Consider the following 19,649-nt stretch of genomic DNA (forward strand, 5'->3'; position numbering starts at 1 on the left):
CACCCAGCAAACTGTCCACTTGAAGCGGCTGACTGTCTCTTATCATTAGTCTCGTCCTGTTGCTCAACACAACAAACAGTTAATTTATTACTGAATCCGATGCATGTAAAAGGCGGCACGTATTGCGGATTATAGTTTTATTCGAAGATGTTTGAAGAGGTGTCAATTATGCAAAAATCGTATTATTTTAATGTTTATTGTAAATATATCCTCCAGCATCTTTGAAGCGTTCTGCTGGGAGTTCCTTCCAAATGCCATCCTATTGGTGCACATCCCTGGAAAGCTAATTTAATATTGAATCCGATGCATGTAAAATTTAAGTGGCACGTAATGCGGATTATAGTTTTGTTGAAGATTTTTCGAACGTATGTCATGTCGCATGTTTTGGCTCGCACTTATTCAAGGATAACTTTTTTAGGCGGAAAGTGGAAAAATTATTTTGCCAGAGTGACGGTGGTCTAAAAGACAGTTCCAAAGCGACCACGAGATAACGTCACGAGATTAATTGATCGACACTCGATAAAGGATTTAATGGTTGCAAAGAACGCTCCAATTTGAAGGGAATCCGTAACACCTACAGTAAAATAAAATATGTTTTCCTTTCATTGTTGAGTGTAGTCAGAGTAGTGTCAAGAGCTTCAACAAAACCAGATTGATTTGAACGGGGATGTCGATAAACTGCACCATGGCCACCTAAAGATACGGCCTGATTTGTCACATTTTGCAGAAAGTTCCAAGTTTTTCTAACTTTGGACGAACGTTTAAATAATGTTTTCTAAAAATTAGATGTTTACGCTTTCTTTATTCTTTTCCCCAGATGACACAATAAGTTTTAACATCCTCACATGTTGAAAAACAAAGAAAATTTGAATTTGTAGATTTTAGTCAGACTGTTAATTTTCAATAACAGTCTGATTTTGCGTTTTTCAACTTACTTTTTCTCATTTGCTACTGCTTTCCCAAGGCAACAAAAAAGTTTTTTGTCATTAAGAAACCGCAAAAAGTAAAAACATTTCAAAAAATGTCAGTCAAGCACTAGCAGTAGCTGTAATCAAAATCTGCAAAATGTGACAAATCAGGCCACATTTCCAGGTGGCCATGACTGCACCTATTATAAGTTTTATATTTAGAATTGTTAAGCTCAATGGATATCTATAAGTTTTCACAGTCGTCACTATCGATTTGAAAATTGTTTATGACTTTAAATTTGTAGTCCTTTGAAATATATATTAAAACACCGCCTGCAGAAATACCAAAATTTTCATAGACATAATCGTAGCCCTGCAACGATATATTAACAAGAGGTTTTTCCCTAATGCGCGTTTCGGTAACACAAATAATATCAGGAGCATTTTCAAAAGTTTCAAGGAATTCATGCAGAGTATCAATATTTTTTTGAATAGACCTAATATTTATATGCAGTGCTAATAGCAGGTTATTTTGATTATCTCTAAACACAGACGAATTAGGTTCGTAATAATCACACAATCTTGTATTTGAAGATAAACAGGATGCAAGCGATTCATTCAAATCGAATTCATTATCAAGATTAAGGGTGACAGCTTGACTCGTTCGCTTAGAATGTAGAACGCTATTACTATTACAATGAGACAATATAGGCCGCTTGTGAATTCGCGCTATAGAACAGACAAGAGGTATCGCAGTAACAATTGGTAAGAAGAGTGAGATAATGAGGGTCTGACACATAGTTTTCTATCACAGCTTGATTATAATGACTAAGGTCAATAATTCAATAAGCGTCAGTTTATTGAGGAAGCGAAAATCTACCAGACGTCTGGGATGCTCGATTATTTACAGTGTGACCTCGATTAGGTTGACTGGCCCAGTTACCAACAATTGGCCACCTCACACCAATTCATCATCAGGAGGTGTTGGATCCATGCACTAAGAAACCAACTCCGCCAACCGGGTTTTTAAGTAGATATAGACTTTTAAGATTAGGCATAGACAAAAGACAAACATTTCAACCAAGCTCAGACAAGTAAAACAGAAAAGTAGTTGATTACAAATTAGTTCGTTTGCCATCCACAATTAGATTGATGTCACCAGGCGAATTAACCCACTTAAAAGTTTTCCCCGCTTTGTTTGGCTGTTTTCACAAATGGTAACAATTGTTTTTTTGTTATATAACAATTTTGGCAAATGCTCCAAGAAAAACACTCGGCTATTATTAGAGATATTAAAATTTTTCAAAGATTTTAACGATCCTTCTGCAGCATGGTTCCAACTTTAAATATAATCGGGCGTGTTGTACTTACACCAGTTGCACGTCCTTTCGTTGTTGTTGTAAAATAAATTGTGTTTACTTAAAGCAGACTTATAGTTACGTAAGATCTGCCCACATTAACTGATATTTTCGGAGAAGTGGTTTATACATGAGTGGAGAGGAGGGAATTTGACCTTAAAACTTTTTCACGTACGAAAGTTTCAGATATGCGATACTTCCGTATCTGCATATTTCAAGCAAAACAGCATAGCCTATTGCATCTAAATGGAGGTTTTTCTTCGAAACAGTCATTGAAAAGTAGTAATAGCCTTGGCTCCCCTCCTTTTCAGTGTCTATACGCACGACCTACTATCAACAACATCTGACAAATATGCATATGCTGATGACTTGGCCATCTTGCACTCTGCGAAAGACTGGCAATCATTACAGACGACGTTGAGCCAAGACATGACGACCATATCTGGATATCTTCATCAATGGAAACTGAAGCTCAGCGAAAGTAAAGCTGTGACGGCAGCATTCCACCTCAACAACAGAGAGGCAAAACGTGACCTGAAAGTGACCGTCAACGGCAAAATTCTGCCGCCCTGCCCAGAACCAACATACCTTGGGGTTACACTTGACAGGTCACTCACATACCGTCACCATTTACAGTCACTACGCAAAAAGCTGACATCTCGCGTCGCCCTGCTGAGACGTTTGACAGGCACAACTTGGGGTGCAGGTGCGGACACCTTGCGCACTGCAACCCTGGCTTTAGTTCACTCCACTGCTGAATACTGCGCCCCTGCCTGGTGCCGCAGTGCCCACACCCGCCTCATCGACAGCCCAATCAACGACGCATTGCGAACTGTGACTGGATGCCTGCGCCCAACTCCAACAAAGTATTTACCAATCCTTGCAGGCATCCAACCTGCTGAGCTCCGCCGAAAGGGAGCCATCATACACCTGGCTCGCCGGGCGGGAGATCCTAACCACTTGCTTCATGCAAAACTCAACATCCCACCTCAGGAATATCCCCGGCAACTAAAGTCAAGACACCTCTTTGTGCCAGCTGCTCGTCGTCGTCGTCGTCTGAGCTTCTGGGGCCGAGGGTCTATCCTTTTACCACCCCAGATTCACGATGTTCCCGGACTACACTGGAAGGCTGCTAGAGAGCAGCCAGTCTTTAGTTTCATCATCCATGACGCGCAGACCTTCCACTCCGTTAGGTGGCTTGAAGATGGTACGGTACAGTCACCGATGATGTGGTCTGCGGTCTGTTCCTCGGCACCACATTCACAGGAGGAGAAAGAAGCCATTCTCCATTGGTGCATGGTTGAGCGGAAAAGCCCGACGCCCGTACGGAGACGGTTGAGGCGCACCCATGCCTGTCTCTGTAGTGTCAGGCCGATGGGGCGTGTGTCGGCGTTGGGGATGAATGAATGGAGTGTGGTGGTGCTTGACCTCCATTCAGAATTCCATTTATCGTCCGCCCAAGTAGCCGCAGAGATGTCTTGTTCATCAGCTTCGTTGATCAGAAGCCGAGCGGCTGGCACAAATGGGTGTCTTGATTTCAGTCGGCGGGGGTGCCCGTTTGGGAAGGCAGAGATCTTGTGGTGGAGAAGATGGTTAGGCTCCAGTGCCCGTCGACCGAGGGACAGAGTGGCTTCTTCGCGACGAAGCTCAGCAGGTTGGATGCCAGCGAGAATGGGGAGATTGTCCAATGGTGTGGGACGCAGGCATCCGGTCACTGTGCGCAGGGCGCTGTTTATGGCAGTGTCGATGTTGTGGCAGTGAGCACTGTGGCACCAGACAGGTGCACAGTACTCTGCAGAAGAGTAGACAAGGGCCAAGGCTGCTACTCGCAAAGTGTCAGCCCTCGCCCCCCAGCCAAAACCTGCCAGGCGCTTCAGTAGTGCAGCGCGGGATGTCAGTTTCTTGCGCAGTGACACCAAATGGTGGCGGTATGTGAGCGATCTGTCTAGTGTCACACCAAGATACCTTGGCCCTGGGCAGAAGGACAGAGGTTCTCCGTTGTTGTGGACATGTAGCTCACGATCAGCTTCCCGATTGTGTAGGTGGAAAGCTGCCGCCACAGTTTTGGTTTCGCTGAGTCTCAGTCGCCAGTTCTGGAGATAAGCTGAGATGGTTTGCATGTCCTGGCTCAAGGTGTCTTCTAGGTTTTCCCACGACTTTGTGGAGTGGAGAATTGCCAGATCGTCCGCATAAGCGTATTTTGAGGAGACCGTGGTTGGCAGGTCGTGGGTGTAGATGTTGAAAAGAAGTGGAGCCAGGACCGATCCCTGTGGGACGCCATTTTTCAGGCGTTTCAGTCTGCTTCGCCGTGAGCTACCGGTGGTGAGGGTGAAGCTTCGATTCCTGACAAGCTCCATAATCATATTTAACATATGTCGGTCAGGAAGCAGGCGAAGCAGCTTGTAAGTAAGGCGCGATGCCATACAGTATCGTAGGCAGCTGTGAGATCTAGAAAGACAGCGCCGGCCTTCTTTTTAGTCTCAAAGCAGTCCTCGATGTCTTGGGTCAACAGTGTTACCTGATCTACAGTGGATTTTCCGCGCCGAAACCCAGCTTGCTCTTTTGGAAGGAGCGGGTCGATGATTGGGTTGACGCGGGCATAGATCAGCCTTTCGAGGATTTTGAAAGGAACGCAGAGAAGGGATATCGGACGATAACTCCTTGGGTCCTCTGGTGGCTTGTGAGGCTTAGGGATTACAACTACTAGAGCTCTTCTCCAGATTTTTGGAATTGTGAGGTGGTGCAGGAAGGAAGAGAGGAATCTACGTAACCAGGACTTTAGGGCAGGGCCAGCATGGAGCACAAGCTCAAGTCAGATCTTATCCGGCCCTGGAGACTTGTGTGGTTTCACTAGGCGGAGGGCGGTGGCGAATTCCTCTGGAGTGAAATCTCCAGAGATTGTTCCTTTTTGTGGTGTTTCCACTCGCCACAGGGCAGACACTTCCTTGGCGACAAGGCGGATGTCTCGCGGTCCTTTGTCTTGTAGACCCCGTTCTGCACTAGCTGGGAAGCGATGGCATTTGCAGAAACGGGGCACTGGCGAGGGGAGTTTGCTGAGCGCCCAGCCCAGTGAGGTTGTTGATGATGCTCTATGCTTTGCGGCTTGAGTGTGAGAAGTCGATGGTTTGGACGGCTTCATTGCATCGCTCAAGCTTCTTTGCGTCCAGCCGCTCAAGTAGTCTGGTGGCGGCGGTGTTAGAAGCAGTACCCGGGGTGGCGTTTAGGTATGAGCGATAGAGAGCTTCACACTCAGAGTCCCAGCATGGTGTGTAGCTGGTTCGATGGCCACGTGGTATTGTGGCCTTTGCCGCAATTATTATAGCATTGCAGAAGTCCTGGTATGCCTCGTCTGCGTTGCATGTTTCAGGTGGTGGTAACTTTGCAGTAGACTCATTGGTCAAGAGGCTGTATTGATTCCAATCGGCTTTTTTAAGTTCCATGGCATTACATTGAAGTTTTTGAAGTTCTAAGTTTTGGGGCGATGATGAGGGATGGCCGGTGTTGAGACCGTGAGAACTTCTCAAGCACACGTCTGTCTGGAAGAGAGCTGTCGACACTCGCGAAGGCCAAGTCAGGGTTTGTCCCTGTTCCCCAGCGGCCGGAGTGGAAACTGGCTGGTTCCTTTGGATTGAATAGGAGGGCAAGATGGTTTGTAGAGGCCCAGTTAGCCAGCAATTCTCCGTCGCTGCTTGTGTTGTTGTAGCCCCAGTCGATGTGCTGGCAGTTGAAGTCGCCAGCGTAGAGACTGGGGGAGAGGAACGTTGGAAGGGATGATGGCAACATTCGCGAGGGTGGGGGCTTGTAGATGTTGACGATGTTGTAGTCTGAGATACATATGCACACCCACTCAATCTCGGCATCAGTTGGAGATTGGTCGACAAACGTCCACTTCAGGCTCTCATGCACAAACGTGGCAATGCCGTGCTTCCTGCTTAAGGTAGACCCGGCTAGTGTGTAGTTGCGAATAGCTAGCCTATCTGCAGAAGTGCAGTGGGTCTCCTGGAGGAGGATGACGAGTGCCCAGTTGGTATGGGCAAGCTGCTCCACAACTTTGTTCTTGCTTGTTGTGTAGCCTTCTATGTTGAGCTGCAGAATGGTGGGGCGTCTGAACTGATCAATTGCCCCTTGCAGCTGTGCCGTCCGGGTGGAGGCTCTTTTTTGACAAATTTCGTTTCTCATCTGGTTAAAAGCAGATGGTACTCACAGGATGGGGCACGAGGAGCCATTTGTCGTCCATCCCATCATTTGTCGACCATCTCTCTACTCTCGCTGCCAGCTGCTGTTGAATTACTACATCCATTCAGCGATCATGCCATCAGCGCAGCACACTTCATGGAAGACATTTGGAATGCAGCGTGGTGCGCCACCGACACCAAACTACGTGGTGTTATTCTCCACCCGGTGGCGCGCCCCCCTGGTATGGACCTGCCCCGGCCGACTTGGGTCAAGCTCAACAGAATCCGAACCGGAGTCGGTCGCTTCCATTCCAACATGCACAAGTGGGGTCTGGCTCCCTCATCGGCCTGCGAATGCGGCGCAGAGGAACAAACTGCTGACCATGTCGTTGTCCAATGCCCCATCTACAAGGCACCAAATGGAACGCATGGTATAGCAACGCTGGACGAAGCTACACTCACCTGGCTCTCTACCACCTGCCCTGAAATTCCATTTGATCTAGTCTCAAACGAAAGAAGAAGAAGAAGTAATAACACTTTCGGATATATTTTTAATAACGAAACTATAAACTATAATTATAACGAAATTTAAAACTATAAATTCTATTATGTTGAAGCCATAGCGACGTATATTCGTAGGCCTTACCAAATTGCGACCCCATGATAATAATGATTGGAAGTCGATGTAGTTTTGATTTTGAAAAGGCCAATTGTGCTTTTTATCACTTTGAAATGATACTTTCAAGAATTCAAATCTCCGAAGTGTGATCAATAATTCTTTAAGAATAGCCTATAACAAATCTTTTCCTATTGACAGTGCTGCCAGATGCTTTCAGAATTCCACCGCAAGTGCCAAAATCTAGGTTAGTATTTATCCCTTGCCAATCTTGTACATTAGATAGCCAAGAAAAAACATCCCACGAGGATGCAGCTCGACATAATCCTGGTTTAACTCTGAAATTGCCAAGATGTTGCAAAAGTACTAACTAGGCCTACTGTTTGAAGAAGATCCCTCTGCCGAAGCTACCACCTTTACAGATGAAGTCCTAATTTCTATCTCTGAAGAACGGCAACGGAAATGGCAAACTACCATCGAAGCAACGAATATAGCCTACCAAAAATCAGCAAGAAGTCTAATACGAAAATTAAGTAATGACCCAACAGAACTGAAACAACAACATTATACTGCCAAATAGACTACTGATAAAGTTGCCCACAAGTTTCTACAATCTGGTAAGCCAACAGACAAAGTCCCAGACCAAAAATCAAGAATGCAGAATATAGGCTACTGAAATAATGGTTTAACAGCACCTTCTCATCAAACGAACTTAAAGTGCCTCTGACAGGTAAATAAATTTGCAAAATTTACCTAAGATACCAAAAAGGTGACACTAACAAACTTCCCTGACCAGAAAATTGTAAAAAATATCAACAGGCTACTAAGTTACACGCTTGCAAACTTTCGTTGACATCGGCGAATCTGACACTCATTTTATTGCGAAAATAAAAACGGCAACATCGCTGTGACGTCACCGTAAGCTGGAAGGATACAATCTGTGGTGACTGGTGACTTGGTTAGGTATAGTACGGCTACTGCAAAACGTGAATGTGTTGGGCTCTGTTGGTCTAAAGCAGTGGTTCCCAACCTTTTTGACCTTGCGGCACCCTATCAAAGAGATAAATAGTTTGCGGCACCCTGGCAAAACTGGATCAATTTTATGAGATTTCTGTATTTCAAATAACTGTATGAAATAACACAGAATGATTTGTAGCCTACAGTAGCTTATCTTCTTCTTTTATTGTCGCACTTGATTCCAAGCATTGACTGCCTCTTGCATGCAAAGTTTCCAAGATTCTTTGTTGTTTACAGTAGCCTATAGCGCGCGTAAATAAATGTATTTATTCAAAAGCTACTGTGAAATTTGGTCTTGACTTCTTTCACAAAGTCCCTTAATATCTGGAGGCACATTTGATAAAGCCACCTGCATTTTTTCCTCGACTGTAAGCAGTCGTTCTTGTTTTTTAGTTTTTATGTTCGTTAATAATCCACTCTCACGTAGGTAGGCAATGAAGTGGAAAGCTGCAGAAAAAAAGCACAATAGCTTTTTTTTCAAGCGCAAGGATATTCATTTTGAATTTTTATCCAGAACTCGTCAAGAGGCATCTGCTTGTGCATAAGCTTAAAATTTCCATCGTTATGAATGTCAATTAATTCTTCTTCTTCTTTAAGATTCAAGGCAATATGAGAGTCAAGTAAAAATTGATTTCTTACCCATGCTTAATTTTCCGTAGACAAGCTGGGAAAATAATTTTCGATTTTTTCTTCCAATGGTTATAGTTGCTGAGTTACTTATTAATGAGACAACTTCTTTGTTCTTCATTTCAGAAAAATGTGAAAGCATGTCAAAGTTTCCGTTCTCACTTTTAAGGACCACATTTGCAGTTTTTCTCTCAGTGCTATCATTTTATCGGTTGAAGTTCAGAGAGTTTCATTTTTACCCTACATTTTGGCATTTACGTTATTTAAATGGTTGAAGATATCTACTAAATAGCCTACACTAGTTTAGAGACCCAATTGTAAGCGCAAAGCAATTCACAAAATATATTCATAAGTATAAAGAACAAATTAAGTATAACTTAGGCTTTTCTCGATTAGCTATGTATCGTGCTTGTATACGCAGGTATCCCCCATGCAACAGTTTCCTATTTTATAATGGTTTGCAAACAATCGTGCAATTTTAGAATCGTGCTGGTTCACACAATCCGATAAAATCCATCACTGCAATTTGACTTTGTGCGCCGTGAAACGCAAAATAAAATCATGAAACCTGGCGATAATGATGCCTTTTAAACGTTTTTATGGAAAGAACAGCAACGAGTCAAAATCTCTTTCACGCTGTTTTTCCTGGGCAAGAAAACAAAGGCTTAGGCTAACGCAGATTAGAGTTAAAATAAATAAATAAATTCCACTCTTAACGGGTTAAAGTTAAAATAAAGAATGGGCCGGAGTATTGCAATATCTCGCGGCACCCTTGAGCATTGCAATTGGCACCCCAGGGTGCCGCGGCACCCCGGTTGGGAACCACTGGTCTAAAGCATATGCAAATTAAGAATTACTGAAATAGAAAAGTGAACTTACTATTACTACCAGGTTTTGATCAAATAGGTTGAGTTTATTTTTATCAAACAGCATCTCAATTCAATTGAAATTGCAGTTTCGTAGGGCTACAATTTTGATACTTTTTTATTTGTCCTAATCTGGCTATAGCCATTTGCAGTGTAACAACAGTATCTCACAAACAGTAGGCTACCTTTAATTTATGGTTGAGGCAATGCCTAAAAATTGCTGTTCATGTGTATTGCTGTAGGTATTTAAAAATATCTATCCAAAATTTCCTTGCCAACTGAAAGTATTAAATGCAATAATTCTCATTGTTCAGATGCTTCTCATGTTGCCTCAATAGACTCTTTCTATAATATTATAACTGATGCTCTCAAAGCAGCTTCTGATAAAATCTTTGTTGATGTAAAGAAGAAATGTAACATATTTTCTGTTCCTGGTTGGAATAATCCTGTTAAGCAAGCTTATGCTACTGCCAGAGAAAGTTACATCATGTAGGTAAAAAATGGGAAACAGTGAAATGGTTACCTATATGAGTTGATGCAGAGCAAACGAAAGGAGTTTAAAAAAGCCTTTCACCGTTGTAATCATGCCTCTGAACAACATAGAGCAAATGTGCTTGCCTCAGCACTCAACTTGGACAGCTCACATAAGTCATTTTGGCAGAAAGTAAAAAAATCTACTTGCAAAAAGAGTTCTCTTCCTGTAAATGTTGGTGGAGCAAAAGGTCCTGAAGCAATTGCTGAGATGTGAAAACATCATTACAGCTCCTTGCTAAATTCTAGCAAAACCAACACTAAAAAGAATTTGTTAACTCATGTATTTCTTCTAGGGATAAATATTACAACTTTTGTTGCAACATGGACACAATTGGTTCCTTGCTTGTCAAACTGCAATTAAACCGCGCTGCTGGTGCTGACAAAATTTCAGCTGAACATATTGTTTATGCTGATTATTCGTTTTTATATTAGTGTACTTTTTAATATGTGTCTTAGTCATGGCACTGTACCAAATTCTTGCTTGAACACTGTCTTAGTCCCGATTGTAAAGAATTTGAATGGCGACATTCAAGATTCAGGTAACTATAGACTTATTGCTCTAGCTACAGTAATCTCAAAACTGTTTGAATGTTTTATTTGAATCATCTATTGCCTTTCTTGAATACCAGTGACAATCAATTTGGGTTTAAGTCTGGTCATAGTACTGACATGAGTGTTTTTTATTAAAACAACCAGTGTCCTCTTATATCAGTCATGACACTCCTGTATATTCTGTCTTTTTGGATGCTTCAAAAGCCTTCGACAAAGTCAATCATCATTTATTGTTTAAAACGCTTATCACACGTAACGTGCCTACTGCCTATCTATTTTGTTCGCTTATTGGAATACTGGTGACCTTTGTGCCTTAATAGTAAAAAAACCATGCAAGTGAGGTGGGAAGGTCACCTGTGCCAATCATTTACTGTGTCCAACGGAGTCTGACAAGGTGGGGTGTTCACTGTTCAGCCCCTATCTTTTTGCCGTATATATTGATCAGCTTTCTTATCTCAATAAAACAAAAGTTGGTTGCTATGTTGGCAACTCTTGTCTAAATCATATTATGTTTCCTGATGACATTTGCTGCATCTCGCCTAGTTTGTGTGGCTTACAAAATTTGTTAGATGTTTGCCACAAGTATGCTGTTGAACATGAAATTACTTTCGATTCTAAAAAGTCATTTGGTATGTTATTCTCCCCAAAAAACTTTTATCTTTTACGTGCTCCTCTGCTACATCTAGGTAAATCTGAAATTGTGTTCACAGACTCTGTAAAATACCTGGATGTATTGATTGATAGTTCTCAGATGAAAATTATATTTCAAGGCAAGTACGTTCTCAGTATTGTGCTGCAAATAATGCAAAATCTCAATTTTTCTAAATGCTCACCCGCTGTAAAAAACAGTTTATTTCGTTCTTATTGTATGTCGTTTTACTTATCCCAGTTGTGGAACAAGTTTAGATCTTCTAGTATAAAACAATTACGTGTTGCTTACAATGACTCTTTCAGAATATTGCACAATTTGCCTCGTTAGGTCAGTGCCCGTGAATATCAAGCAATGAATAATGTAACTACGTCTGATGCTTTATTGAGGAAAAAACATGTTTTCGTTTATTAACCGATTGCATACACTCCTCAAATCGCTTTATATCAGACATGATGTCATCTGATTGCTTTTATCGTTCTGAATGCTTTCAATTCTTCCAACGCTCATTGTATGTAAATTTGTAACAGTAGATAGCCTATTTAGTGAGCTTTTAAACCGACGGCATCCAAGGTGGCTCTCTGTGATCTTTGTGCATTTCCAGTTTGTGTATTACAGTATTTCGTTGTTTTGTTTTCGATGTGGACAGCTTTGTCTGACGCAAATAAATAATAAATAAATATGTGACAGTGTCAGTGACAAAGACTGTGTGCTTTTCACGCTTTCCCACAAAACAAGGTGCTGAGAAGAAAATCGTCGAAGTTTTCTTCAAGTGTTCGAAAGTAGGATGGGCCATACAAAACTAGTCATATATGTTCTCTTCACTTCACTGAAGATGATTTTGTTAATACCACTCAAGTAAAAATGGGCTTGAGCAAACTTTACATTTTGAAGAAATCTGCCATAGGCTACCATCTATAAAAGCAAAGATGCAACCAGTTGCTGATGATGATTTCAGCACTTCTAAACAACAACGTTTACAAAAACGTACCCTTGTAGGCTACAGGTAAACTAGGCTTTTACATGTATAGACTCTGCTATGTACGTACTGAGGGCACATCATGAGAGAGAGAGAGAACTTTTATTTATTTTTGAATAGTGATGATGAATTAAATATGAATAATGATTCGTACAATTTCTTCATTTTTCACTTCAAGTATATTTTAGGTTTTGTAGGAACGTATCCAGTACAGTTTTATTAAACTGTAAAAAACAACAGATCTTTGAAAAAAGCAACCGCTTGTACCAACTCCGACTAAACTGTGATCCAGCAATTACATCTAGGAAACGTATGTTTCATCCGTCGCTAAGAACGCCGACTTAGAATGACGTAATACCACCAAAGTCGTCCCAGAGCAGTGAAATATGGAGTTTTGCCTGTGGTGGCGCTGCGGAGCAGTCGTTTCATTAAATTACGCCCTAACCAGTCGAGCTACGAGGTTAAGATTGAAAAGTTCCCTAAGTGTAATTCTGCGCTAGGAAATGGTTTAAAAAGTTACTATACTTGGATCCAACCTGTCAGGGGCACTTTAAGTCAGGCATTGATGCTCTCAAAATGGCAAAGCTTTTGGATTAGACGGCATTTTTACTGAAGAAATAATCAATTTTAGTTCTTTTACTAAAACCAAATTGGAAAAGAAATATAGTACATCCCAAAAATTTGGTTGAAAGCAAAGATCATCGCTCTCCTGAAACCTAGAAAAGATCCATCTCTAGCACACAATATTTCAATTTCAAACCTAACCCAAACCAATTTCTTTTTTCGTGCCACCTATACAAACTGTTCGAAAGGTAATTTTGCCGACTATCACATCCTGTTGAATCACATCTAATTCCGAAGCAAGCTTTCTTTCGACCTGGAAGGCACTTTAACGTAGTACACTCTTCAAAAAACGTACACGCAAATCAGCTGACTTCAGTCATGTGACTCAACAAGTGATTATCTGGTCGTCTTTATCAAAAAAATTTCAAACATCTTGGGGTGCCCCAAAGAAGTTCAAACATTAGACAAAGTGGAAAATTTCCAAAATTTTTATTTTTTGTTTTTACTTTTAAACGCTTATAAAGAGCGCGGAAAAGTTGTGCACTGACATTGTAAGCACAACGCAAAAATAAATTTCCAAAAAAAATAATATCTTGGGGTGCCACAACAAAGTTTAAAATTCAAAAAAGAATTGCTTATTACACATTTGTAACTGCAGTACCTCCCGCGAATCATTGTGAATTACGCAGAAAATCAATATTTACAAGTAGAATTACAAGTACATAGGATACGCAACCCTTTTAAAGGGATAGTAAAGGAAAAACCTGACTTGGCGATTTTCCACGTTCTTTGTGTTTAACATGCTACCATAAAACGATTTTCAATAAAATTTTGCCCCATTGCGGTCTGATCAGCGTCAGAGCTTTCAAAATAAAGAATTGGCGTGACCAGCGAAGCGTGCGACTGTATAGTCTACGTCACCATAGGCGAGCAATCAGTTGATTGCGCAATAGTTGTTACTGCAGGCGATTTAACTGTAGGCTATGTATGTATGTAGGCTACATCAAAACAGCAGATTTCAACATCAAAACATCAGACAGTTTGCTCAAAACATCAGATCTGATGTTAGTGTTAACGTGGCTTTTGTTATTGCTGTCGATAGTGATGTATTCTCGAGCAGTGTTTGCACTTTTCGGTCATTTTGAAAAAAAATAAATGAAACATTGAACTTTGGGCCTTGCCAGTGCCATTGAAAACATTTTTTTTTTGGGTAATTGTTTTTGAAATGTATTCTTGAATGTTCAGTTTACGCATTTTAATGCTTAATTCCCGTTTGAACATTTCATTTACTATGCCTTTAAGAACATACTCTAAAATCTTGTTTTGTATTGAGACGCGGCATGTCTTTCCTGTACTGTAGCCGACTTCTCATGAATCCAGTGGCCGAGTGGTTAGCGCGTTGGGCTCGCAGTCGAGAGCCTGCATGTTCGACTCCAGCCACCCACACTTGCTGTTGTTCTTCTGGGCAAGAAACTTTACGATAATTGCCTCTACTCAGTGATCGATTACGAGTAATGGGTAGTACCAAATTTCAGTCATAAGTAGAGTAGACAACCGGAAACAGACATTGCAGTTGGCTGCAGCGTGGGTCAGGTGTACGTCGGAAGGCGTACACCGATGCATAGCGCTCAAGTCCGCTTTCCCGCAATGCAGGATAAAGATAATAAAACAAAAACCAAACAAAATCCATCGCGGTTAGCGGCACCACATACTGCAACAAAGGCCTCCGTGACAACCTTGACACCTCGCTTGACTGCTTGCGTGTGGCAGGGGAAATTGAGAGAATGTTGGCCTGTGTTGATGTTTTTGAACGACCAAAGTTATCTGTTGTCATTTTCATAGTTATTGGAGGTTCGGTTTTGACGTTATCGGTTTGCCATATCATATCAATATAACTGACAGCATTAAAATTGAATTTTGGCAGTTTGAGGAGGCGCCGAATTTTAGTGCAAACGAGAGTTTCTCGTGCAAGCAGTGTAGCCTACGGTGTATTCCCAGCTCACGCACATGTGATTTTTGTCAAACAGCATTGATAAAAGTATGTTTTCGCTGTGGCCAAAAAATCTATTTCTTTGAATAACAGCCCAGGTAGCAATAGTCGGCGTGCAGACGGGGTCATCAGGGCTGCGAGCGCTCACATTGGCGGCATCGAAAATCGTTAGCGGTAATGCGGGGTTCACACTGACAAGCATAAGCGCAAATCATAAAGCGTGTCAAAAAAACGAGTGTTCACACTGAAAAAATGTGTTCACACTGAAAGCGTGAAGCGTGACCGAATCGCGCCACCGGTTTGGAGATCTCGAAAACAGAAGTTGAATTATTTCAACTTTTCCGTCACGTGCTTGACATAAAAATTAAGAACTCGATCTGTTCGAGTCGCTGTTCGGAAGAGGTCGGCTGGTTGTACTCGCTTAGGCTCTATAGTTTGTCAGCAGTTTTGGCTCTGTGGATATTTTGATTTTGTAACACATTATCAGCAGTCAGTTCAAATTTTAGCCAGCAGCAAGATGTAATTGTTCAGTTCAGTTGTTTTTATTTCTGACCATCATCTCAAAAACAATACACGTCAACATAGCAAAGGTCGAGAAAAAGGTAGAAGTGACAAAACGCGAATGTTAAAACGTGCTTGTGACCAAAGTAAGTTATTGAGTTGAAAAAAATGAGCACGGTCGCAACACCTTCAGAAAAATTTAAGATGTAAAGGGAAAATAAAAAAAATAAAATGTTCCAAAAAAATAAAATAAAAAACATAAATTTAGGCTATAGCTTTATTAGCCCACATAGCTTTAGCTGATATATTTAAGATTTGTATGGACAGTTGCTATGAAGATCGGCCATGGTGCGTTATCAAGAGTGTTGATGGTCGTGAGGGGAACACGTCTTGATGCGTTTAGCTCATAGCAAATAAGAGCAAGGCAGGCAAAGAAAACGCCACAAAGAAATCCTACCACGGGCAAAGCCATTTCAAGCGCAACGCACTAGGCCTTGCACGAATCACAAAATAGATAGGCCATAACTTGACGACATGAAAACAATAACAAAATCAAATAAAACAAACTAGCAAAAACAACATCATCATCTTGCGGAAATCCAATTATACCCAGGAAAATTATGCCTTGAAGATATCAAGCGTGCTTTGTTACAAAGTTACGTTGATAAAGCGATAATTTTAGACCCCAGTCAGCTAAATTCGTCACTTCCACACCGATCCAACGTTAGCAAACGTTGAATTAATGCAAAAATGACAGGCATCGCTAGCTGGGACGTAGTAGTGGCATGTCACAGTAATATGAGAAATTTGGGTTACCGTATGTTTTACACGTTAAACCAAAATAAAAGTAAAAAAAAAATCCAATTTGGCAAATTACGTAGAAAAAATTGCAGACAAACAGATAATAGCATGACGATCCAGTCCAAGACATTAATATAAAAAAAAACTGGTTGGAGCACATGGCCACCGCTTCACCGAAAGATGGCGATTGGTCGAAGAGGATGGAAAAACTTCTGCACACTCTATAGAACTTCTGTGGACAATAAACACAAGAATAAAAAAGCCAGTAGGAGTACCTACAACCTTACTATTTTGCTAATAAATCTGCACACATTGGCCTATCATTGCTGGGCAAAGAAATATTAGTATGTTTGGTGTATGTAATGCTTAGATAGGCTTATTTCAAGCAAGATTTAGCTTGTTCATTTTTGATTTAAAGCCTTTCACAGTGTTACATTCATTTCTTATGGTAGTTGGAAGCTTGTTCCAAACTGTTGGCCCCATGTACCGTATTGATTGTTTGCAGGTGTCAATTCTGCAATATATAGGAATATACGGAGAGTTACTTCTTGTTGTTAGCAGTGACGTGCGGTGAGGTTCCTAGATGGTGAGGCACTAATTTTTTCAAGTCACTTTTACAATAAAATTTTTTAACAACAAAAACGGTATCATACTAATCAAAAAAATTAGCAGCATGCTTTCACATTTATTAAAAATAAAATCCATGCGCCTATCCTTTTGGACTAAAACATCTGTGACTTTGTTGTAGAAACCCTTCTTTAGTCCAAACATTATCACTAGATATTGAAAACAAGAGACAGGGAAAGCAGAAAAGGCGATTTTTAAAGCATAGCCACACAGCCACTTCTTTTTTGAGTACCAATCTCTTTGAAAGGTGCGAGTTATTATTTTTTTGTTCAGTCGTCTGATGCAAACCTTATAAATTTGGAACAGGTCTTTCTTTATTTATGACTTCAACTTTGGGTTGAAAGTTTAGTTTTTAAAAATTTCTCAGATTTGATACTAAATCTTCCTCCATTTTAGTTACATTTTATAAGAAACAATCCTTTACACTGCAAGAAGTCACATACCATGTACTATGCGGCATTCCAGCTTGACGAAAAAGGTTTCATAGCTGTGACGTCACATTTGAGGCATGCCTCAAATCGTAGCTAAATCGTTCATGGTGATTTCTGGGCGACTTTGCGAAAGAAAAAGGCACGCATAATCAGGCCTGGATTTAGGGGGGGCAGAGGGGGCAGTTGCCCGGGCCCCTCGACTTTTGAAGGGCCCCCTTATGTGGGAAAAAATGTGATTTTGTGTTATTTTTTTCCTTTTGGCCTTAGTTTCTGCAAAACGCTGTGCAGTACTAGACTGATGCTACTGTAGACGTAGAGGCTTTTCGCGCCGTAGGCGCGAAAAAAAATTTTGCACGGGGGCCCCTCGATCTAAAAGTGCCCCGGGCCCCCCATCAGCTAAATCCGGCCCTGCGCATAATGCAGTGTATGGAATTTTTCTGATCTGAAGTGAGGCACAGCTTGGCGCTGCCTCTCCTCGCGTATTTCAACGATTTTGACCACGTGACCCCTCGATTTGAATATCGCCACAAAAACAGAAAAATATAAAGCACAGTTTGGATGTAGAAACGTAAAATTTGGGAGAAAAGGGGAACAACTACAGCAATTCACACAAATTAAAGCACCTAAAATCGTGCATAGGTAGGCCTACTACTTTTTAACAAATAATATTTATTCAGTGATAACCATTTCTTTGATATAACTTTTGCTTTGCCAGATGTTGGCAGGTGAGGCAGTGTCTCACCTGCCTTCCCTGACTGCACGTCCCTGGTTGTTAGGCTACTTGATTGTTTACACATAATTATATCATTGAATGTTGAGAGAAGTAGCTTTTTTGAATATTTAAACATGAAAGTTGCAATCTCTGTATTTTTCATGTGGTAAATTGATTTTAAACTATTGAGTTCCATTACACCTTTTGTGCTTTCTCTGCGGTCAATGTCAAATACAGTACGAAGAAAGTTATTGCATGTGCGTTGTAGCTTTTACAATGTAGTTTTGTTTCCATGACACCATGTTGAGATATAATATAATATCTAACTCTCAACTAGAGAATGGTAAATGGAGAGAAGTGCTTGTTTGTTTAGGAAAGGCTTAATTTTTTTGTCACGCAGAGTGTTGATCTTATTTTTTGAAGCAAGATTTCCATATGAGATTTCAATGACAAATGCTCGTTTACAAATTATTTCCAGAAACTTTATTGAGGCAACTTGTTCTATGTAGTTTTTTCAAATATTCAAGGGTGGGTTGCATGATAGTGACTTGCTACCTTGACTTGAAAATAATATATATTTGGTTTTTGTGACATTTAGAGACAATCGATTTGTTGATAGCCATTGATCTATGCATACAAGCTCTTGGTTTGCCAGATCATATACAGTAGAAACGGTTTTATTTTTTATATATAATGGTGGTGTCATCTGCAAACATAATTGCAGTTCCGTGTTGAAGGCAGTTAGGAAAGTCGTTTACATAAATCAGAAATAAGTGGTCACAGCGGTAAACCATAATCTCTTCGTGGGAAAATTGTAACATAAGATTTCCGCATCCGTTCGTCTGTATGCAATGACCGAAAAGAAACACTCTTCTGAAACGTCTATTCAAGAACTGTATTTCTCTAAAAATAGCCCCAAGGCTGTCGTAATTGCGACGCAACACTCCACGCCACTTGTCACTACAATACAAATTACTGATATAAAAGACGGAAATTTCGTCCAGCTGGTAGGCTAAGCACTAAGCAAAACAGTTAAACATGCGACCAACCTTCAAGCAACCATTTTATAAATGACGAGAATCGATTGCAATATCTCAAACGCATGTAAGCAGTTTCTGTGACGTAATAATGATAACCATTATCAAGCTATTCCAGCAGGTGTTCAATTTGGCTTACACCATATGTCGTAATTTAAGATTTAACGATGATGTAATGTTATGCTGCAGCTGCAATGTTTTACAGGTCTTGCAAACGATGGTGCAATCTGCTCATTTTTTTAGAAATATTCCATTACGTAATACGCTAAGATTCAGTAGACCTGTACGGTTTTATATGACGTTTGATTTGGTGAACAATTGTCTGGAACATAGCGACCCGTAGTTATGACAGTCTAATATGGCATAACTAAAAAAAAATTTAAGGACAATTGTGAGCCAATGAATACAAACACACGATACACAAATTTTTTGAATCACTCACGTTTAAGTTAATACGCAAATACAAAGGGCATGCAAAGAATGAACAGCAACCCAGAAAACATTGTACTTCGGCCCAACGTAGTGTGACAGTTGGTAAAACAATGCTCCTCCGTTTGCACTACGTTGTGGTCCAAGTTGACCCAATGTGTCTTGCACCATTGGTCGCAGTTGGGATAACTTCTTTTAAAATCTTTGGGCCAACGTTATCCCAACTCTGCACCCAACGTAGTTAATCGTTGTTACCCTACGATGGCCCAACGTATT

This window comes from Aplidium turbinatum, chromosome 7 (genome assembly GCF_918807975.1).
Source record: "Aplidium turbinatum chromosome 7, kaAplTurb1.1, whole genome shotgun sequence".
Classification (NCBI taxonomy): Eukaryota; Metazoa; Chordata; class Ascidiacea; order Aplousobranchia; family Polyclinidae; genus Aplidium; species Aplidium turbinatum.